The sequence below is a fragment of the Solea senegalensis genome, linkage group LG16, assembly GCF_019176455.1.
Source record: "Solea senegalensis isolate Sse05_10M linkage group LG16, IFAPA_SoseM_1, whole genome shotgun sequence".
Lineage (NCBI taxonomy): Eukaryota > Metazoa > Chordata > Actinopteri > Pleuronectiformes > Soleidae > Solea > Solea senegalensis.
The window spans coordinates 15,596,483-15,619,836 of NC_058036.1; the positions used below are offsets into that span (position 1 = coordinate 15,596,483).

The 23,354-nt window shown below is 44.8% G+C and overlaps 1 protein-coding gene across 4 annotated transcripts in view; it reads left to right on the top strand.

The window, feature by feature from the left end:
* Window positions 1-7,407: 7,407 nt before the first annotated feature.
* fndc3ba (fibronectin type III domain containing 3Ba) overlaps window positions 7,408-23,354 on the top strand; it is an 84,774-nt gene continuing 68,827 nt past the window's right edge. For 3 of the 4 annotated variants that reach the window (XM_044047598.1, XM_044047600.1, XM_044047601.1), the window contains exon 1: window positions 7,408-7,513. The gene's annotated coding sequence lies outside the window, so the exon portion shown is untranslated. Of the gene's footprint in view, window positions 7,514-7,697; window positions 7,965-23,354 lie in introns of those variants that run through there. The other variant, XM_044047599.1, reaches the window with a different exon arrangement.

Here is a 23,354-nt window from a genome sequence, read left to right on the forward strand (position 1 = left end):
TGTTTGCTCAGTGGAGTGCACTTTATTGTCTTTTTATATACGTGCAATAAAAACATCGGTATGTTTTATGCGTCTATTTTACGTGGGTTTTTGTTTTTGTTGTTCAGGTGCAGGGAATGACTTGATGCTGCTTGAGTTTATTGAGGCTCCTCAGACCCACATGGGCTTGGACTGTGACTGGCGCGCATGACGTAAGCGGCCCTGCACTGAATCACTGAATCACTGGCGTCATTGTTGTCATGACAAACACTGGCCAGCGCAGGAAGTCTCTGGTGAGCGCGGCGCGTTGTTGACGTTGCGCTGTTGGCAGAAAAGAAATATATCCTCCAGATTCCCATGTCGACCACAGCCAGTGATGACAGTTGAGAGTTTTACATTAGTTCACTGACGCCATGGTGACTTTCCTCGGCTGTCCCAGCTGGGGAACACACTGGTACTGGTTGAAAACCCTCAGTCAGCTATTGTGCAATTACATGAGTAACCATGGCTCATCTGGAATGATCTACACCTTGTTCTCCCGGGCAGCGCGCGGTGACATCAGTGCTGAAGCGGTGACAGTGTTGCCTTGGTGCCCACCAGTTACCACTGAGTGGAACCATCTGGCATTTGTAACTCCGTCAGTAGAACCATTTGTCATCAGCAGCACAGACGGTAAACTTAAAGCTGCAGCGGGTATCTTTTTTTTTATGGTTGATTGATTTGTGAACAGCAACAATGGAGCATTGTTTGGATCAATAGTGACTTGTGTTTATCAAAATAAAAACAACAAAACAAGCCTAAGCCACTGAGGGGCCGCTGTACCGGTACTTAGTAGTAGACTGTGTCACTTCACCAGTAATTACCTGCTATTGTATTTACCAATGTCCTGCACCCCACAGTACAGAGCGCCGCCTACTGTGGCTTCCAGGTATTACATATAAAATAAACAAACCAAAAAATCCTTCATCTGAAAAGCAACACTATCAGAGCCGATTACGGGTCTTTCATGTCGTGTGATATCCCGCCCCTGTTTGCAGTCGTCTCACTTCGCTGTCTTGGAATAAAAACGAAACACAGGAAGGCGCTGATGGGATTGCTTCAGATTTCAGTTTTCAAATTCTGATTTCTTGCCATTCAGTGAAGCTAAAGTGGAGGAACTAGATTTGTCCATCCGTCTTCTACCGCTTTATCCTCCATCAAAGACAAACAGCCATTCACTCTCACACCTCTGCGGGTTCTCCGGTTTCCCATCGAATGGTAGCAAAGTTGAATACTTTACTGTAAATAATACACTGTATATTTTATGATGCATCGCACAAACTTCACTTAAGCTGCTGGAGCGTGTCAGGAGCTCGTCCTGTAAACACAAAATGTGTCCAACCTCCCGCCAGCTCCTTATCATAATATCTGGTTAATGTGTGAGTGAGCTCATAGACGGCAGCAGAAAGCGTGTCGGTGCTCCCTGCTCGTGCTCAGTCGGCCGGTTTTAGGACAGCGAATATTTGATTTGTGAAAGTTCAAGAAGTTTGAACAGCTTTTCACTTTGGGGCAAATTAACTCGTTTGCTCACGTTGCCCTTGCCCTCTTTTCTCGGAGGCGCGGTTCATATCAAGCCAAAGATAAGTGCAGTCGGGAGTCCCGGTCGGAGTCGACCGCTCTGAATGCCCCGATTGTCCTGAGCGTGGTGCAATAGCTGGCGTCCCACCATGTTGTGATTTTGTACGCGAGCAATTTGCCTCCCGTCGAAGGTCAGAGTTGACGGGTCATTGTTTGAAATGGCAGCCGGCTCGTTTTCCACAAATGTCAGGGACAAAGTCGACGGCCAACCAGATCACTGTCCCACCTCCCTGAGTCACCGACATTCCACTGCCATGATTGCCAACTCCCACCACCCGGCAGTGGTGGTTCTGGTGGTGTGACCCAGCAAGCATGACGTGATGCCATGAATGGAAGGAGTTCACTAAGTAGGAACACATGACATGACACATTCCTAAACTGAGATTTAGATTAGGTGGTCTAAAGAATCACAGGGAAACAACTGGAAACTGATCCATCTTATCAAAGAGAGGGAAAAAAGAGCAACTCGGCCACTGGAGGGTCTTGAATTATTTGCCGCGTCTTCCTTGTCTCAGACAATTTAGTGATACTCCAAACATGTGCTGTGGACAAAGTAAAGAGAGGGAGCAACTGGAGGCGATTCATCTTTATCACAGAGAGACAGAGTGATGGCGCTGGAGCACACAGGGATTTTGAATCAGGCGCTTGTTTTGGACATACCACAGCTGCCAGATAAATGCCAGATCAAATATTTAATATCATTACCAAATACTTAAAATCACAGTGTGCAATGTGTCTTTGCCTGTGCTGGAGTGTGTCACTGGGATGGTCAGTCAGCGCGCCGGTTTGGTCCAGACTGAAATTATAATCACAGGATAGTTTGCCATAAAAGTCAAAGGCATGCATCGGACAAATCATACTGACTTTTACAGTTCCCCTGACTTAGCTTTTGTCTCTGACCTGTGGTTTGACATTTCTGAATACGCTGAAAGCAACAGAAAGTAGGTTTCGACTTTGAAGGTAATCTTTAAAATGAGTCTGATGTTAAAGCTACAGTGTGTAACTTCTGCTGATTTTGATTATTGTTAAAAACTATTATTTCTATCCCAAAACGGACTATATCAAGCAATACTGTCAGCCCAGGATTGAGGGAGCATTTGTGTGTATACAGCAACAGCAACTTAATGCGTCGGATTTCAGTCGGACTAAGACAATAATCTAAATGTTGTGTAAACATCTTAGTCCGACTAAAATCAAGCTAGTCTTAGTCAGACTAAGACAATGATCTAAATGTCACATAAACAAGTTAGTCCAACTAAAATCGCGCTATATGTTAGTCAGACTAACATACCTGGATAATGTGATTCATAGTCCGATTACTCCTGCACGTATACGCTTAGTCGGACTGGAGTCGGACTTCTTTGACCCGATCCACTTGCCATTTGTTTTTCTGTGACAGTGCCACCTACGGAGGCGGAGTCAGGCGCACAAGCATGTATACTCGCACTCGCTTGATTAAACTGTGCATGTAAACGCACTGAATGTTTAAACATTTAATGAAAGGACGATAAGCTGTATATTTTCATTTTATTCTGCTCAGTGTGCACATGAGCATATACCGTCGATGAAGGAAAATGTGGTTTGTTTCATATCATTCCCAACTTATTTGACCTTTAAAGAGGGATATATATATATATATGTACTGTAACGCAGATTATAAGTGTCTTTTTTCCATAAAAAAAGGACTTTAGCGATAGAGTCACAGCAGATTATCACGTCGCAAATCTTCTTGTCATGTCTTCTCCCAGACACACGTCTGCGCTCATAGTATGAGCCCCTATCTATTCCAATTCAGGACACACACACACACACACACACACACACACACACACACACACACACACACGACATTCATGACTTGAGGGGACATTGCATTGACTTACATTCATTTCTTGGAGACTTACTCTAACCTTAACCACAATTACTACTGGCCTAATCCTAACCCTAACCTAACCTTAAAACATATCTTCACCTTAAAATGTAGTAATTTACGTTATGGGGATGTCCCAATAATGTGACTGTGTAAACAGGTTTAGGTCCCCACAACATTAGTGGGACACACACACACACACACACACACACACACACACACACACACACACACACACACACCAAAGAAATAGGTGAAGTGTTTGATGGTCTAAGCAGCTGAGAAATGAGAGAGAGAGAGAAAGAGAGAGGGAGGCACGTCGGCACTTGTTGGTGAGCAGAGAGCTTTGCGTTGACTCCTTTGAACTCATGATGAGCCAAATTCCATCCTTGCATCTATAGGAGGAAGTGCCTCACACACACACAGGTTTGCACAGCTATCCTTTTAAGGACTGTGCATTAGCAACCTAACGATTCAGATCTTAGCCCTAAACTTAACACAGTCCCTCAGAAATGAGGTTCTAAGACAACGGGCCCTGGTCTTCTATCACACACACACACATGCCAGTGTAGTCATATAACTGGATCCATAAACAGACACACAACACACGTGCAGGGTCAAAAAAAAAGGGAGAGAGGCAATAATTAACATATAGCAAACCACACTTATTCCACTTTCTCCTCCTCTCTGCGAGGAACATGCAGCAGTGCATATTATCATAAAGCTGGACATATTCCACTCACTTCAAAGACCGTTTGGGAACTGAGTGTGCATGATTACAGGGAGGACTTGCTTTAAAGGGAAGGCAAAAAAAAAGAAGAAAATCCGGGAGAAAGATGGGGTAGAGAGAGAGAGGGAGAGAAAGCAGCTGGGTTGGTGGTAAACATCTGGTGGCTGTGGAGGCCTGACCCTGACATACAGGGGGAAATAGCAGCATTTGCCATTCTGAGATCTGCTCCCTCCAGATTTTTCCTCATCTACTCTCCTCCTCGGCTCTAATCTAATAAAACTGTGTGGTTGTCTGGAAATTTCCGACGTATCCGTCAAGGTTACCCCCATCTTTGTGCTTTATCTGAGTTCACAAGGTCCGCGCAGCGAAAATACATCAACTCCCAAATGTATGCGTTCGACTGTACAAGATCTTCCTGATACTGACTTCTGCCCCCACCCCCCCGTGTTTGCTAACCCATATGCTTCTCTTTTTCTGTCTACACGTTCACTGTTGACACACGGACAGCAACAGACATGTACGCTTAATCCTCCACATGAATGTAAAATACACAGCAGGTACAAACAGGTGTCACACTCGTGCCGTTAAGCGCAAAAAATGTCCCATTGAAACCCATTCAAACTGCAGTTTCTCATCTCACTTCCATTAAAGCATAAATACTATAATGTATTTTTATTATACATGAGTGTCGATCTGGGCTTTTGCCTTGGAAATGATCTTTTTTTTTGCCATATTCGCCATATGCAGAAAAAACATGCTATTTCCACTAGATGGCGCTGTCACAAGTGTTGCTGCTCATCATTGACATATCCCAGGAATTGAAAGTAAGTCATATTATTTATTTTAATCTAAAAACTTGGTGGCATCATGACAAAGAAACTGGCATTTATTGCTTGCTTTTAAAAAAAAACAAAAATTTTTTGTGCTTAGAAGTATGAGTGTGACTTATATTAGACCCGGCCCTGAGTGTTAAATCAATATTTTATCACCGTATTGATTTAAGCTAATACAAACACCTGGTAAACTCGAACACAGCGGCCCGTGTGTAAAAATGCAGGAATAACCCATTAATTCCATTTTTGCTTATTTTGATAAAGCATGTTGCCTTGATCTAGGTTTAATTCACAGAATAAGCCAAAAAAAATGACATAAAGTTTAGAGTATATTACAAAATAAAGCGCTAATGATGTGAAAAGATTCTGTAAATGGCACAGATTGTAAAAGCCTCCAGCATCAGATTAGGCAAAGTAAAGAATTAACATTTAAAATTGATTTAATTTAGCTGTATTCACTAGTTCTGCAGTTAGGGGGCTCCACAGTCTGTCTGTCTGTGTGTCTGTCTGTCTGTCTGCCTGTGCCCACTCTATTTAACCTGAGTTATATCACTGATGTGAGAGCAGGAGTTTTCTGTGTGATCCATATTGGCACTGTTGAACAAAATTGAACTGAAGTTCAGTTCCTCACAGGCAGACTCTCCTGGTCCAGGGTCACACTTTAGCTCGCTTAGAATTACAACAGTGGCTGTTTTCTTAGCACACTTTCTGGAATGTGTGTGTGTGTGTGTGTGTGTGTGTGTGTGTGTGTGTGTGCCAGCAGAGAGAAATCTAGAACTCAGGGGCAACGAGTGTATTTGGCTCCATGTGCATGCAGCGAGGAAGGAGACTGATGACTGCTGGACACAAACATGTTCATAACTGTCAGGAACCCCGCTGCTGGGAGGTTGTGTGTTTTTTTACTGCTTGTTTTTGTACCACTTGCACTCATAATGATGTGAGCGTCCAATAAAGAACATGAGAAATCTGCTCTTTTAATGACAAAATCATGAAAGCACCATCATAAAGTACGACCACTCACACACTTGATGCCTGTAGCTTGAGAGGTTTTTTTTTCAGAATAATTTACCTGAAGGAGTCAAAGTAGAAACTTCAGCAGACGGACGACTCCTCGAATTAATGTCACTTTTTCACCTGCTCTGTAATTGTTCTAGAAATCATTTAGAAAATGCTTTGTAATGGTTTTTAAGTATGAACCTATTTAAATTGCACATTTGGCACAGAGACACTTGTTGACATTAATGTCTCAACATGCCCTAAAATAATCCTCATCCACAGATGAAACTGTGCTCTGTACACACACACACACACAGTCTCGTGTTTGTATTATAATGAAACGTGTCCTGACAATTTGCCTCAAATTCAATTTAGATTACACTTTATTATTGGCAGAAATAAGACCTTCTGTTCTTCTTTTTTGTGTGTCAGACCCTTGGACCTGTCAGCTGATGGAAGGACTTTGCTCTGTCGTCCACGTTGTTTTTTAAGCAAACTTTGTTGTGTCAGAGAAACAACTGTAGCCTCTATTTAAAGCACTCTATATGATCACTTTTAATGTAATCACGCTATCTTTACGATTGCCCGTTGACGATTATTGTTCTCTTTTTTTTGGTTTTTATGTTTGTTTTTTTGTCGCCAGAGCAAACAAATGTCCAGGACGAGCTGCTGGGGCAGGTCATTTACTGTTGAGATTCTGTGTCATCGTGAAAGATAAATATGAACCGGCTTTGGCCGGATTCAACTATTTGAACTGCCCCAAGCCTTAATTCGAGTAATGTGTGTTGTAATAAAACGACAAACAAAAACAATGATCTACCTTTTTAATAACTTGTATATGCTGTGTTTATGATATAACCTTTGTGCCACAGGTGTATTGTGTCTGTTGATGTGACATAATGTGTCTGTACTTTTAATGTCCACCACTTACCTGTGCATTTCCATTCTATTTTTCCTTTTCTCTGTACAGCTTTATTGTAATATCATATATGTCATCCTAATACTTTTTTATTCTATTCTATTCTTCTGTTGTACGTGTATGTACATGTATGTGAATTTTACATGTGTATGTGATAACAAAGGATGTACCACAAGGGAATGGCAGATATTGTAATAATAATAAATATTCAAAGAAAATCTATCTATCTATAGACTAACCGACTAACCAACTAACTAACTAACTAACTAACCAACTAACTAACTAACTAACTAACTAACTAACTAACTAACTCTTCTCTCTGGAGCTCTTCTGTGGTGCAGTCACTTCATTCCTCCAAACCAAACCTCCTCTCGCTGCGCACAGTGTATTACGGTAAAGGAGGGGGGTAAAGGGGGCGGGCTCTAAACCTCCATGTGCGTCGCGTTTTGATTGACATGGCGGAGTCTCCCAGTACGCGTCGCGCCGCGCCAGCAGACAGGCAAGACCCGACCCTGGGAATAAAAAAACGCGCAGCGCCGTCTGTTTGAAGATTATTTTATTGCAGCGAGGTGAGTTCTTTTACACTTTGTGTCGCGGGGTCGAACCAGGAAAAGGCACGAGAGTTCCGGAGCAGTCGGTGTTGGGAAAAGTTTTAGAAGTGCGTGTTTCTCTCTCTCTCTCTCTCTCTCTCTCTCTCTGTCTCTCCCTCTGAGTGAGTGTGTGTACGTGTGTGCGTTTTCGTCTGCTTGTGTGTGTGTGTGTGTGTGAGAGTTCGGTGAGCTGAGCGCTGACGCCGGCAGTCTGGGCCACTTGGCCAGAGCAGAGGAAAAAGGAAAGGAAAGCAGAGGATAAGGAGAGGGGGGTGAAACGAAACTTTCGGGCAACATTTTCCTCCGACACAGTCTGAGGGAGCGACGTTACTTCTCCACGCTGTGGTCGAGTCCGCGTCGGCCTGCTGCTCTCTGTGGTCCCGGGTCCACACTTTTACCACCAAAGAATGTCTTTTTGTCTTCAGATGGAGTGAGTGCGCAACAGGACCAAAGCGTCTTCTCTTTGACTCCCCCCCCCTCCCTCCCTTAAGTTGTTGCGTTGTACTTTGTGTCGTAGCTTCTTTAAAAAAAATTGTCTTTTTTATTTATATATATATATATATGTATATATATATATATATATATATATATATATATATATATTTATGTATACATACATAAACGTGTGTGTGTGTGTGTGTGTGTGTATAAAGCTGGGGAAGTCGGTGTGAGTGGAAGATGCTGAGGCAGTCAGATTTGACACAAGAGTGCTGTTGCGAAATCCTTGTGCGTCTTGTGCGCTGTGTGTGGGAATAATTGTCGTTGCGCTGGATCGGAGTGTGTTGCGTTATGTGCTCGTGTTTGCTTTTTCGTACGAATAAAAGATTTGTGCGAAGCTGCAGCAAAAGTGGCGAAGAAAGGGGGGGGGAAAGTCTCAACTCCAGCATATCCTAGCATTCCTTCCAGTCTGTCTCTCTCTCTCTCTCTCTCTCTCTCTCTCCCCTCTCTCTCCCTCTCTCTCTGTCTATCAGAAACTGCTACGTGTCTGTTTGTGCAGAGAAGACAAATCTCTCTCTCTCTCTCTCTCCTTCTCTCCCCCTCTCTCCCTCTCTGATGCAGACGTGGAAATCAAGCATTGGTCTCCTCCTGCTGAGAACGATCGATTTTCTTACACACACACACACACACACACACACACACACACACACACACATCCCTGTGTTAAAAGTGCTTCAACTGGTGAGTAAGAGGAGACACAAGTGATGTGTGTGTGTGTGTGTGTGGCAGAGAGAGAGAGAGGTTAAAGATGACTCCTGCGTCTGTTTATAAGGGGGAAAAAGAAAGTTAATGACAGGACTGAGTGGCTGATTATCATGCTGTCATGATTAGTGGTGCAGGGGGATATAATTGGGGCTATGATTTTGGGAATTTCACCTTCTTCTCTCTCTTCTTCTCTCTCACTCTCTCCCTCCTCATGCTGTGGGCTCTGGATCCAGTGGGCACATTGGAGAATATAGGCTAGGGGAAAAAATAACCTAACACTTCCACACACACACACACACACACTCAGAGATTTTCAAGGGAGAGAGACGAGGAGGAGGAGGAGGAGGAGAAGAAGAAGGAGAGGAAATCTGATCCTAAATAGATGACGTCAGATGAAATTCCTTTGGTGAAAGGCTGATGTGGCCATGATTTTCTTTTTTCCTCGAAAAACTGATATCCGAATTTTTTTTTTTTTGTGATGAGATGAGGGTGTTGTGGGATGAAGGGATTGGCTACCAGCTGAAAAAAGGTGTGTTTACAATTATGGCTGTGAAGGAATTCTCCCCGTGGTGCATGAATGGGCAATTTATTTCCCTTGCCACATGTCGGTGGGGTCATTAAAAAAAAATGTCTTGACATGGGGGAGCTCAGTGAGACGAGGACACGCAGGGAGCATGTAAAGCTTTAATGAGGCTGGCGTCCCGTGACATGTGTTGTCTAAGCAGTTTTGAGAAACTGCTCTCCGCTCGACCGGAGTTTCCCATTTTTCCAAGTCTGACTCAAACTCAGATTTCCGATGTGTCTTAAGAGGTGAGATAGGCTTTCAGATATGGGGAAGACACCGCTCCACAGCCTCAGGACGTGTCTTATTGTCTCTCCGGTTTCAGTCAGAGAAGGTCGTTGAGGCCTACAGCTCATGTCAAGTGTGCGACGCGTTCAAGAGAACCGCTGCAAATCACCGAGAAGTGAGCGAAATCGGCTGCGTCTGCGTTTTTGCGTGGGTTAGTCGTGACCGCGTGCGCCCGTATTCCTCTAAACACAGGATGAATGAGGCTTATATCACAGAACACTGTTCTCTGGACACTAAGCCTCTTTGGCTTCAACATTTATACACTTTAAGAATGTAAACAAAGCTCATAGTCTGGCTTTGAACCGTTATGAAAGCTCCCCTCCCCCCGTTGTGTTGTCATGAGCCTTAAAAACAAAGTGTGGATGAATTATCCATTATTTAAATGACAGAATTTACATGAGAATGTGGCAGAATGTGGTGCCAAAGGATATAATCCATACCAGCAGAAAGAAAGCAGGGATTTAAGCCTCTTTCACACTAAACTGAGTGTGTATATCAGGGCTTTTTAAGTAAGAAATAACTGTTTTCAGACTTTAGTGAGGTGAAAGTAGGTAGCCATTGTTGCTCTTTGCCTCTCTGTCACATGAAGCGGCTGAATAACTCTTTTATGTAAGTGAACGACCTAAGTTTTGTAACCACACAGGTACAACAGTGACTGTTATGTGACTGGGTGTCATTGTTTACACTCGCTCTGCCCTGTGACGTCCCGACTTACTTTAATTGATCCAACTTAATTAGTTTGTCAGTTTGTTTTAAATTCAGTCTGAGTGTTTGAGAGACGACAGAAATAACATGGTTTTTGTTTTTTCCCTCCTGCTCCTCCAGCAGGGAGACATGAACATGTCTAGCATTGATGGGACTGATTGTGTGTTGGTGTAAAAGTGTTGGATGATTTCCCTTTTAATAATCTGAGAGATTATCAGTGTGTTTTATATGCACGTTAAAAGTCAGATTTTAGTCGGGCTAAGACAATTTCTTTTTTAATGTCATGTAAACACATTAGTCCGACTAAAATCGTGCTGGTCGTGTTCCCCTCCTCGCCTGAGGTGTCGCTGCATCGAGAATTGTTGAAAGAGAAGATGAACTTGGCTATTGGTGTGTTTACCCACAATGCCATGCGTTTGGAGGACTTTCCGAGCAAGTTCTGGCGTGAATGCACCCTGACGTACATGGGTAATGTGATTCATAGTCTGATTACTGGAAGTAAAAGGAGACGGCGTATAAAGTGCAGTACTGTTGCCCATAAAGCGCCACCTATGGAGGCGGAGTCAGACGTACACGGCCGATAGAGCGATGTTTACTCCCGTCGTGCGAGTAAGCGTACTGAGTGAGGACTCTTTGGTGGTTCGCCGTCGGCTCAGCACGTAGAGTTGTAATTGGGTCAGGGAAGGGCGATGCTAGCCAGTCCTGTGTGTGTGTGTGTGTGTGTGTGTGTGTGTGTGTGTGTGGTGTTCTCCAACACGTTATCCAAGGAAGCTAGTGTTACCGAACAGTGCTTGTGTATCGCAAACAGGAGCTGGAGCAGCGATAGAGTTACACAGACAAGACAATGCATATCCCTGGATTGTGTGTGTGTGTGTGTGTGAGAACATGTGAAAAAGAGGCAAATAACAAGAGGAGAGTGTCGGATAAAAACCTCGTCACGATATGTTTCCTGTTCGGGGGCAATTCACAGGATACACTCATCTTATGTCACCATTAGAGGAATTTATTGTTTGCATTAAGTCATTTTCAAGCATTAGGATGAGGCAGATTCTTTTGTAGACTTAAAGAAATGATTGATTAAGCCAGAAAATTCCTGGAAATGAGGATATCAAGACAGTTGGTTATCACCCAATAATTGCCCAGATTGTCAACACGTCCACCCCAAGAAACTATCCCACCTCTGCCGCGTCTGCACTGTGTCTGCAGTGCTGGTGTAAACCATCTGTTTCTCCCAAGCGCAACAGGTGTGCTTCCCAGAACCGCGTCTGCCTTGGCTGTTACTGTAGCAGAGTTGCGGTCTGGCGGAGAGAACAGGCTGCCTCTTGATTCCACTGCCTGTGATGAGAGGCGTTCTTGTCGTGGAGGGTTGGGCGTGAGGAGGCGGTCCGTTCCTCTGCCGCGAGGTCAAGGGTTTGACACCTGAAGTGGCAGTGAAGGAGGACAGAGTCGGTGTCTTGTCTCTCTCTCTCACTCTCTGTCTACTGGTTTCATTCACATGCACAGTAAAGCACGTATATAGGCTCTCCTTTTTGAAAATGGGTTATGATGGAGCACAGGGGAGCTCTTACATCACCCCAATGTTTTATTTAACTTAAAAAAAACGAGTGGAAAGTTCTTTAAAACTTGGGTTTCGTCTCTCTTTTTGTGTAAAAGTAGACTGGCAAAGTAAGAATTTAATTACACGGTATTATTGTCCCTGCAAACGAGGAACTGGACCCAGTAAATGATGTCTTTCCCTTACTGTACCGTATTTGTCGGTGTAATGTGGCACTGTGTTTTTCCTGCGTCTTCTTTCTGGTGACATAATGTTTCCGTGGGGTTTCTCAGACTTCTTTAGTTGTGTCGCATCATGGTCGGCGATATCTTGTATTTGCAGGAACAGTAGTTTCCCTTCGTGTCACTGTGAGAGAAGGATGTGTGAAAACGTAAAGAAAATGTTACAACCTATCTCATGATAACGGCCGATGGATGCTTTCACTTTCTATTCCACGGATTCCTTCTCCCTCTTTTTCCCATATGAACCGAGGGCTTTTTGTTGAAGTATCCCAGCATCTCCTGTTTGCTTGGCACAGAGCTGTAATGTTTACCTTCTTTCTTTCTTTTTTCCCTTCCTTCTTTATTTATCTCTCTCATTCCCGGCCCTCTGCCATTCTCCAGAAAGCCGTCTCCCCCCCGTCTTTTGTCTGCCTTGATCATTTCCTGCATTGTTGAATGTTGATTTAGAAGATAAAAGCAGCCTCACCTCTCCTCATTTTTCTCTTTTAAAAGAAAGTGCAGATATGACAGTGGGGGCCTCTATGAAGTTGACTGTCATCGTACCTCAAATTAAATCTAAAACTGTCCAGGAACAGCTGTCCTGAATTTGTAGTAAACACAGTAGTGACCTTTAAAGGCATTCAGTGTATAGTAATAGTGACAGAGTGAAGCTGCAGCTGTTTATTGTTTTTAAGGCTGCACATGTGCAGAAGTTATCCTGTTTTGATATGACGGTAAGTTTGATTAGACTCAACTTTTTGTTATTTAGTTTGAATGTGTTCAGGTGATTCAGTGTCTGCTCTTCCTCTTTTATCTCCATCACTTTTGTCACTTTACTTTTTTTTTTTCCCCCTCCCAGTCTCCTCATGTTGTCCCACGTCTGCTCTCCTCTTTTCTTCCTTTTGTGCAGATGTTGCCGTAATCAGCAAAAGGACATTTCTGTTCTCATTTAGTCACATTGTGTCGTGACTCATATGATTTACACTCTGATGTGTTAAAATCTATTGTTAGATATATTTGGGCCATTTTATGAAGATGATATTTAAAATTTGAACGTGATGATTTATTTTTTGTTTGTGACTGGCTTAGTGACAAATGTGGGCGTGTGATATCGAGTGACATTTTTAAATAGGCTCGTCAGAACTGTCAGTGATGTAAGACAGTAGGTAAATGCTTCCACTTGATCCCATTGAAGATCAGACCGCCACCCCTGCTGCCTTGACGTGTGATTTGACTGACATTCCATGAAGAGAGCACCAGACTATTTAAAAAAAAAAAATTGACAAAGCGATTAAAATGTTTGGAATCTAGGAATTAGGTAGGTAAATTCTCAGGAGACGGTAAAGTCGCGTTGGTACACGTCCCGCAGGAAAGGTGGAGTCATTCAGGGGAGTTGATGTGCGGCGCTCGGTCGCCGTGCCCTGCTCGTGCCCTTTCACACTCCCTCGAGGGCACCGTTCATAGAAATGGCTGATTAAAGAGTTGCCCATTGGTGTGTGTTTGTGTGTGTGTGTGTGTGGTGATTGTGCACCTGCACACACACACACACACACACGCATGCACAGCACCAACTTAACACACATGCACGAAACATGCGCTCTCACGGCGTTCACTTTACGTGCCTGCATTAGCATGCCAGGCGTGTTGGTGTTGCTTGTTGGCAGGCACATGGAAAGTTCCGCCAGTTGTTAATGGCTGTTTTTATGCCTGACTGTGAGCATTTTCTGCTGTGTGTGTGTGTGTGTGTGTGTGTGTGTGTGTGTGTGTGTGTAAGGCATTTAGTTGTGATGTTAAGGGAATATATTCTGTCTCTGAGTGTCATCATCAATACTGGTGTATAAGAATGTGTGTGTGTGTGTGTGTGTGTATAAAATGCACTGGGGGAACTGAATCTACAACCGCTTATATCCCTAATTACCATGTGACAGGAAGTGAAATTGGCTCTGATACACTTGACACATTTTCTAGAGTAGTGAATTTCCCCACGACCGTGTCTTCGTGCACGTTGAAGTTGCATCCACGGTTGTTTACTCCTCCGTACCTGTCACTCTTGCACACCTGCACGCGGTTTATTATTAAAAAAAGAAGCTAGAAGTGCTGGTGAAAGTTTTTGGGTCGTGTTTGTAAAAACTCAACTCCATTTTAAAGAAAAACACAAGGGCCGAGGCAGACGTGACTACTGAGACAGACTCATAAATGTTACCCTTTAGCCAAATCACCTGACCGCTGTCGGTGTTTTTGTTATTGTTGCGTTTGATTCAGTTAAGGGAAGATTTTTATGATTTAAGTAAAGGAAGTTTTGCGCTCTGGAGTTCTTTTGACTGCTGGCTCCGGTCCCCTGTTTTCCTCCACCTCTCCCCTCCTCGCCCTCGAGCCGGACCCCCCACAAATCACTAAAACATCCCAAACACAGACGAGCAGGCAGAAACACACACACACACAAAACCACACTCGCACACACACATCTCTGAACCAGTGTGTGAAATCCTGAGGCTGATTGAGGAGGAGGTATGTGACCTTGTGACCCCAGGCTGTGGGGAGGGGTGTTATAAATATGTGAGTGTGTGTGTCCATGTGTTTGATGTTGGGAAGCAAGTGATTGTATGTACACTTTCCATTGCCTTGCTGCTATTCTCAGAAGCGCTCTGTCCGTTTTCTTGGTCATGGATAAAACTCTCTCTGCTTCCTGGACCTGCACACACACACACACACACTCATTAACACAGCTGTCAGTCAGTCGTTGTAGTAAACATGCATAGAACCATTCATTCATTCATTCATTCATTATTTGCTGGCTCTGTCGGGCATTTCGAGAGCTACGTGGGAGAGAAAATGTGTATGTGTGTCTCGTCTGTGAGCGCGAGGAGACGGGCTTCTCGTGTAGGTGTGACTAAACAGTCTTTCTCCCTCGGCGGAGACACACACACACACACATGCAGACGCACCACTGAGGGACATTCAGATGATCTGTTTTATGGGCCATGAAGAAGTAAACTCAGTGGGTGGTGTGTGTGTGTGAGAGACTAGTAAGGGATGGAGTAGAATTAACTTATTGACTTGGCATCAGTGATTTTGGTAAGACTCGGTATTAGCAGCAGGGATGTACCGTGTAGTGGAGGCTCATTGTCTGCAATTATGAAGATTTGATTGTTTGCTCCGTCTTTTTGGTCAAAGCTCAGTTATGAAATCCTTCTCCGCTCAGGGTGAGTCGATGGTGTCGTTAGTAGGTGATAACTTGGCTTAGTTTCTGTTTTTTTTAGGGGATTCTTGGGAGTTGTAGTAGCGAGTCGAAATGTCCGAGTCCCTAGTTCCACTCTCACAAAGCCCCAATGGCTGCCACTCAAATGAATGAATGTCGCATGGTAACATTTGTTGACAAGACAACGACGTCTAACGTCTGCAGACCAGGTACGGCAGCCTGTGTTTTTTCAAATACGATTCCATTGATTTATTTTCTTAGCAATGGAATCTAACCCAGTAAAACAACAACAACAAAAGAAAGACGGCGCTTTATTTTACATAGCATGCATTTTCCACCTGGCTTATATAACCTATGTCCTGTTGCATGCACGTTGTTTGAAGAGGCGATAACTGCAATAACACGGCCTGACACAAAGCAAGCTCAAATTACACTTATTAGTCCATCAGTAACAAAACCAGGTCACCTTAGGTCGGGATTTTTCAACTTCTTAAACGTGAATATTTATGGGTTTCTTTGCTCCAAAAACAAGACATTTTCAGACATTTTATGAACCAAACGATTACTCGGATTAATCGAGAAAACAATGAGACAACCGTCTCTCCTCTGCAGCCAGGCAGAACTCTTGGTGTGAGTATCAGAGCATCTTAAATCAACAAGGCACATTCTCTGGTAAGCGTTCACACTAATCCCTTTGAAAGTGCAACATCAATAGAGCAAATCCAGTACTTGTCACTCAAACCAGCGAGTCAGTCACTGGTGTTTGTGGATGTCACGATTGAGCTCAGTCTGTCCAGCAAAAAAAAGGCACTGACATCTTTAAAAAATACTCAAAAGGCAGGTTTTATAACCCAGGAAATGCCATTGAAGTTTGGTTCAGGTTGGGAACAATAATGCACGTTCTGTGATGTACATTCAGGACTCTGGGTCAGACTCGTGTTTATTGTGGCTTGCACAGTTGAAATGTAACTCAGTTTAACTCTCTCGCCAAATCACAAACAAACTCTGCTGAGTGTGCATATGAGAGTGTTGGTCACGAGTAACTGTATCCTGTATAATAAGTCATCTGCAGCCCTGTGGTGGTTTTGGTTTGGTGTGGAGTCCGGGCTCATCCGAGAGTGTTTCTGACCACAGTGTACGGTGACCGCCTGTACGTGTGCAGCCTATGTGCTCGTTTTTGTGCGTCGCCGGGAGTCGAAGCGCGCCCCCCGTGTGCGCCCAGTCGATGTTTATGCGGCTGTTTGTGTGCCCGTGTCTCTGCGCCGATGTGCGTGCGGAGGAGGAAGTGGCTGTGTTTGTTTAAACTCGGCACGCTCAGCCATGTGGGACAATTTAGCGGGAATGAGACCCCCCCCCCGTGCACCACTCCCCTCCCCCATCCCACACCAAAACCTTTTGAATGGGCGCCTGTCTTTTGAAAACCGTGGGGTTGTTTGGGAAGTAGAGGCAGGACTGGTGGGGGTGAGGACGAAGGAGGAGGGGAAGAATGAGGGCAGGGGAGTGCTGAGACAGGTTAAAGCTGGAAGTGGGCCAGGGGAGGGGTAGAGGAGAAGATGACAAGAGTAGAGGAGGAAGAGGAGGAGGAGGAAGGCCGAGCAAGAGCACTGGAGCATAGAAATCAGAGTGGAACTAATGTTCATTGGCAACTTGTACCATTTCGAGCGAAAAGCGTGCAACCACGGAAGTGATGCAGTCAAAGCATGGTGAACGTTTGTGGAACCAACTTCATTACACAGCCGTGAAGGAAAGACTAAAAGGTGGTGGTGAATGAGGAAGAATAAAGATGTGAGCTGGCCCTCTGTGATGTCACGGTACAATAAGAATAGTCAGAGGCTTGTGTGAGTGAGGGGGAATCAAACAATCCAGGTGTAACCTTCATTTATTTCTTTACATCTCAAATTGTCCCAGCGTGCTCCACCCGGGGCACACTCGGGGGGCTTCATTCCTGGGTCTAATAGCGATGAGGTTTACTGGGCCTTTGCCCCTGAGGCTGAAGTGATATAAACATTCCTGAATGCTAAATGAACCTCGATTGTTGTGAGGAAGTGGACTCCTAAAACTGTTATCTCGGGTAATTCGAGTAATTGCAGAGCCGGCACCCGTGTGACGTGTGTGTGTCCCAGCAGCCGCTCCAACGTTTAGCCTCCCAGTGTGAGGCCAGTCTGAGCCTTGTGTGGATCCAAGGTGTCGGAGAGGGGTTGGCTGTGAGCTGTCCTCAGGCTCCAAAGCTCCTCTCTTTGGCCTGCAATTGTGTCCGAGGAAGGACGGAAGAGAGGGATGAGAGAGGGCAAAAAGCGATAAGGAGGGAGGACAAAAGAAGAAGGGAAAATCTGGAAGCTCTGTGGAGTGAGTCATGTTCATGCGCTTGTGGGAGAAAAGCCACTTCCTCAGCATTAACCACACAGAACACGTGCGCGCTCTGAAGGTGGCCCGGCATTAAGGCGTTAATGGGAATAATGAAGATTGAAGGTGTTTGCAAAAATAAGGCTGGCACTGACGGTTATGGTCAGTTTTAATGACGATTATCAGGGTGGTGGGGGGAGGGTTGTGTTTGCGCAACGGCCTATAAACTGTTTTGTCGCGTGTGTGGTCACCAGCAAACCTCCGGCATGTGCGAATCAAAGGGGCTCTCAGACAGAGGAAACGAGGGAGAGTCTGGCAGCTGCTGGCTGATGTAATTGGTGGAAACGTCGGTGTCTCCGAGTGAGATAAACAATTCCGTGAAGTCACGGTGTCTCCCTGAGTTTGACTGTGTTTGCCTTTGTGTATGCTGTGACTCGCGCACATTCTTTTTTTAGTTGTGGGGTCTCAGGTGGTGAAGTGGTTCGGACTTTCTTGACGGGCCACGTACTTGATGGGCCACTGATTTAGACAAGGGAATGGAACAGAGATGTTCTCAGTCCTGCTTTTGTTCTTTTTCGTCATAGACAAGACAAGGAATGTGTATTGTTGGTCTATTAATGGAAAATGGGGTTCGCTGCTGTGTGTCTCAAGTCCGGGGGTCTCAAATTCAAATGACCTTAGGGCCACGGAGCATCTTGTAGCATCCTTGTGAAAAATATTATGCAGAAGCTTAAAATGATATCACTTTCTATCATGATATGGCAATGATAGATATCTCACGACGTTTCAAAATAAAAGTGTGTTGACATGGAATGATATTTAGTCCACAATAACAATGTGTTTGCAATGCAAAGTTATTCAATTATACAACAAATAAAAGTGGTGGGCCACATGAAATGGAGGGCCGCATGTGGTCCACGGGCCGCGTGTTTCAGACCTCTGGGTTAGTTTGACTGACGCGAGACCTTTACGCCTTCATTAGATAGGACGGAAAAGGACTGACTAATACTAACAGGCTTAAAGGCGGGGCATATACCTGGTCAAGGACAATAGTCCAGTTGAAGCGTTCTGATTTCGGCACCTTTTTATATCATGTGAAGATGTGATTCAAATTGTGCTGCCAGTGTTATAATAAGCCTTTATTTTATATTAATATTTGTCCGGACGTGTAGTGTCACGGTACTTGAGCGCAGATGAATGACAAACAACGCTTTATATATATCTCTGCTCTCCTCTCCTCGCCTACGTCGTGGCTACGTGGCAAACATTGGACTGTCAGGGCCTCTACTAAGGGTTTGCTGCCTGCTGGCCCTCTGCCCGGCCCCCCCCTAAACACACACACACACACACTCACACACACACACACACACACATGGCCAGCCTACAGGCGTACAGCTGCAGGAGGGAGGGCTCACTGGCAGATCTGCTGGCGCTAGCTGTGCTAACATGAAGCTAACACACTGTCTGAGCGGGAACTGCCATTAACACATAGAGCTTATTGTCAGGACTGTTTTTAAACTCGCTGCACTTGACTCTTAATTTGCTGGACTCAATTCAATATTCTCTCACTCTCTGTTTCTTCACACTCACACACACACACACACACTGAGCCTGCTGTCTGTGGTATGACAGGCAGGACTAATGTTTGTTCTGGAGCAATAACACAATTAGAATTCCACACATTTCTCTCTCAGCACACACTCAACCTCCGGCCCCCATCATCTGCCCCCTCCTCCCCATCTCCTCTTCTTCTTCTTCTTCTCTCCATCCTGCTTCCCTGCCGTTCTCTCCGCTTGCAGATCGCAAGAATCACTTGATTTGAGGGAAAGACAGATTAGCTTTGAGTGGCGTCAGACACCCGCGTATACTTTATTTATGACACTGCTCCTCCACGTCTGTACTGATGCAGGTGAGCTTCTGTCACACACACACACACACACACACACACTGCTCCTGACCCGAGTGTAAAATACCATTTTGTTCACAGTTTGAAAACTGATGCCTCACCACCTCTCTCCCCACCCCATCTTTCTTTCCTGTTGGCCTCCTTTTCTTTCTGTGCTCTCCCTCTTTCTTTCTCTCGCTGACCCTGTTTTGTGTTGCGAGGGTGTTGTCTTGATCCTGAGTGTGTCTGCGTGCACGTTATGTAACCGTAGTCTCTCTCTCTCTGGGAATGGGCCGCCACTTCTTTGAGCTCCGTTTTTTTTTTTTTTAATATATATTTACTTCCCGCCCACTGCTCTGGCAACAGCCTGTGAGCGGGGCTGATGGTTTCCCATCAGCCAGTGGGAGCGGGGAGCTGTGTTTTGACAGTGCGGTGGAATGCGTGCGAAGGCGGGATCTTTCCAGGAAGTGGATGGCAGTAGAGTGAGATCCAGGGAAAGTTGAAAGTCGCTGTGCTTTCAGTGTGTAAAAAAAAAAAAAAAAAAGTTTATTTTTACACACATTTCCCAAATGAAAGTGGGGCTTTAGGGATTATTTTTAGACTGTAAGAAAGATGAACGGCCCTGTGACTTTAAGTCACTGGGTCAACTGTTTTTGACCCGTGTTCCTGGAAACCAGCCCTGATGAGAGGATTGGATGGGTGGGTAGATGGATTGATGGATGGATGGACGGGAGAGAATGACAGGGTTTTTTTTTACTCAGGTTACTCATTTTGTGTATGCGGAGAGGAGAGGCGGGGAGAAGTGCTGAGCTGGTCGTTTACGGCGGGCCAAGTCCTGACTTGCCTTAGCTCGCTGCACACAACAATCTGCAGAATGCCTGGTATTTGGAGGAAATGGGGATGGGGCAGACAAGGGAAAAGAGACAAAAAAAAATTAAAGAGAAGAAGAGTTACAACCCATGAAACGGGATTAATACGCACGTTTTCTTGGTGCCAACTATAATCTGGGACTAATTAAATGCGGCATGACAGGATTTCATCAGAAAGTGACATTTAATGTCGGGGTGTTTTCTGCGTTCCACGGAGCCAAATGCAGACTCTTAATAGCGCCACATCTGCCATGAGTTACGTGCAAGATTCAGGCAACAACCACAATGTAACCTTGGAGACTCATTTGCATTCTGTAAAAGTGGAGAAACGCTGGTTCATGCGGGGTATGTGGGACGTGGCAAAGAGCGAACGTCAAACAAAACTGCAGCGTTGTTGTGATAAGGATTGCAGCAGCCAGGAGGAAAAAAAAAAGAGCGACGGCAGTTATTCCATCATATTAGGATTACTTGGCTTATACCGTATGTTACTTTTCCTAGTCATGTTCCCGTCCTGTGTGGACACTCCTGGTCTGGCAGCTTTGTCTAATGAGGCAACAGCGAGTCCTGCACCCAGACGAGTTCAGTGTGTCTTTGAGACAAACATTGTGCATCTGAGAAATGTTACCTTGAAAAAGGTATTAGGTTTTACCCTAATGCTGATTTTGGCTGTGGCTTTCTCCAGAAATGGAGTTTGAACGAATGCTGCATGACTCCGTATTCCTTCAGAGGTATTCACTTATTCCCCTTGCGCACACACAGACATAAATGTGTAAACGTTACTGTTTATTTATTAGCATTTGTCACCTAAGGTTGTTGTGAGATGCTTCCTCGTGATATTACCACATGTTGCCTTTCAGACGCTGTTGGTGTCGTCGTCGTCCACTTTGGAGAGTGATTTAGGTCACTTGTGTTACCAATACCACAACGCAACGCCACTGTCTGGGTTCAAAGTTGAGCTAAGGTGAATCTGTGCTCACAGCGCCATCTGCTGGACTAAATTGTAATCACTTCGAATGGTCTGCGCGCTTCTAGGCTGTATATTTTGAAGTCGAGCCGGGTTTTTAAGGTTTGAGTTTGAATTTTCCAATAAATGGAACAAACCAGAGGGAAATATGTGTTGGTCAAGTCTTTCGTGCACCATCAGATGTGGTTTGTGGAGGTGCTGTATCTCCTCTGTTTGGGGGGGGACGGCGCCCTGGAGGCCTCCGTTTTTAAGAGTTTGTAAAAGAGCTTGTTCATACACGGTTTGCAAGTGGAGCCTCTCTCTCTCCGTGTGTGTGTGTGTGTGTGTGTGCTTGTATGTGTCCGTTGCATTCCACTCCACCCGCTCCAAGTTCTTCTTCTTCGTGTATGACATATCATTACCGCAATTACAGGGCAAGAGGACTCTGACCATATCCACACACACACACATAAAAGTCACTGCACACAAATGTACGCACACACATCTGCAAAACCCGAAATGCATGCAGTCATACGGGCAGAAGAAGTCCGAGCCTTAAGTTTTACCTCCGCTCCCTCTCATTCAGCCTTTTCAATAGACAGTCTCTCTTTCTTTCTCTCACTTGCTCTCCTCCTCCCTCCCCCACCTCTTCTCTCTCTTCCACACACGCTGCCTGCATATGTGCAGAAAGCTGTCGGCCTGACGTGGGAATGTGAAGAGGTTCCATCTTTTATAAATCCCCTCTCTGTCTTTCCCAAGAGTGTGTGTGTGTGTGTGTGTGTGTGTGTGTGTGTGTGAGTGAGAGAGAGACTACATTCATGCTCCCCTCAATGTAAGCACAAGACGAGCATTCCTCTGTGCCTTACTCCCCACCTTTTTTTTTCCTCCCTCCCTCCCTTTTCTGCATCTCCCCTACCTCCACCCCACTCTCTCTCTCTCTCTCTCTCTCTCTCTCTCTCTCCTCTGGTGAAAAGGTACTCTCTCTCAGTCTGTTTGTGTGTGTTAGAAAGAGGTTGGGTGGGGGGGCATGGAGGGAACAGGTCTCTTGTAGACTGAATACCTTTTGTAAAAGGAGCTGGAGTTGAATGGGAGTGGTGTTGGTGGCAGTTTCCCACCATATTTAGAAGTCACACACACACACACACACACACACACACATGTGTGTATTAAGTGCCAGCACAGATTGATCGTGTCAGCTGATACAATGGGTTTGAAAGGATCGATCTGTTGTATGCATATGTGTATTTCGCACTCTCACGCTCTGTGTGTGTGTGTGTGTGTGTGTGTGTGTGTGCGAACACATTGTCATTTAGTCACTGACACCTGAGAGCATTCTTCACACACCCAAGATGTGGAAAACAAACAAACAAACGGGGACACTGACACCTATGTCTCCTGTTCTCTCCTCTCCTTTTTTTTTCCGTCCCTACATTTACATGCACGTTACAAATGACTTACAGGGTTGTTGTTTTTTTTTTTTGTGCGACTGTCTGCATTCTGTCGCTGACATCCAGGCCACGGTGACGTCGGTGTCGTTGAACCACAGCATTACAAAGAAAAACATTACCTAAATGCGTTGATGGTTCTGTTTCACTTTCACTTCTCCTTGAGCTGTTCATAGAACATGTGTTCTACTTGCTTTTCACCTGTGGCCGTACATTTCCTTAGGTTTCTCTTGTCAGGAGAAACTGAACTTTGAAGTTGAGTAACTTCACATTTTGGGGCATTTCCAGTGGTTTCTTGTGCATATTTGAGTTTCCCACTGTGTCCCCAGTATATGTCAGTGGTATATCGACTCATCCATCTGAATTTGCATGTATATAAGTGGCAGATTTGGATTATTTTGTGACATAAGCGGTATAAATGAGTCTTGAGCGACTGATGCTGACAGAGCAAGGTGACGTGATGAAGTAAAGCAGCAGCAGCAGTTTTCTTTAGAACGTCAATGGCAGTTGCGTAATATTCTTGCAAAGTTTGTAAAAATTAGCCGGAAATTTCAGTTCTCCAAACGCGGTATTTTGCAGCCGCTGGTGAAATCGAACGTGTCTTAATGGTCGCTCTTTGTGAA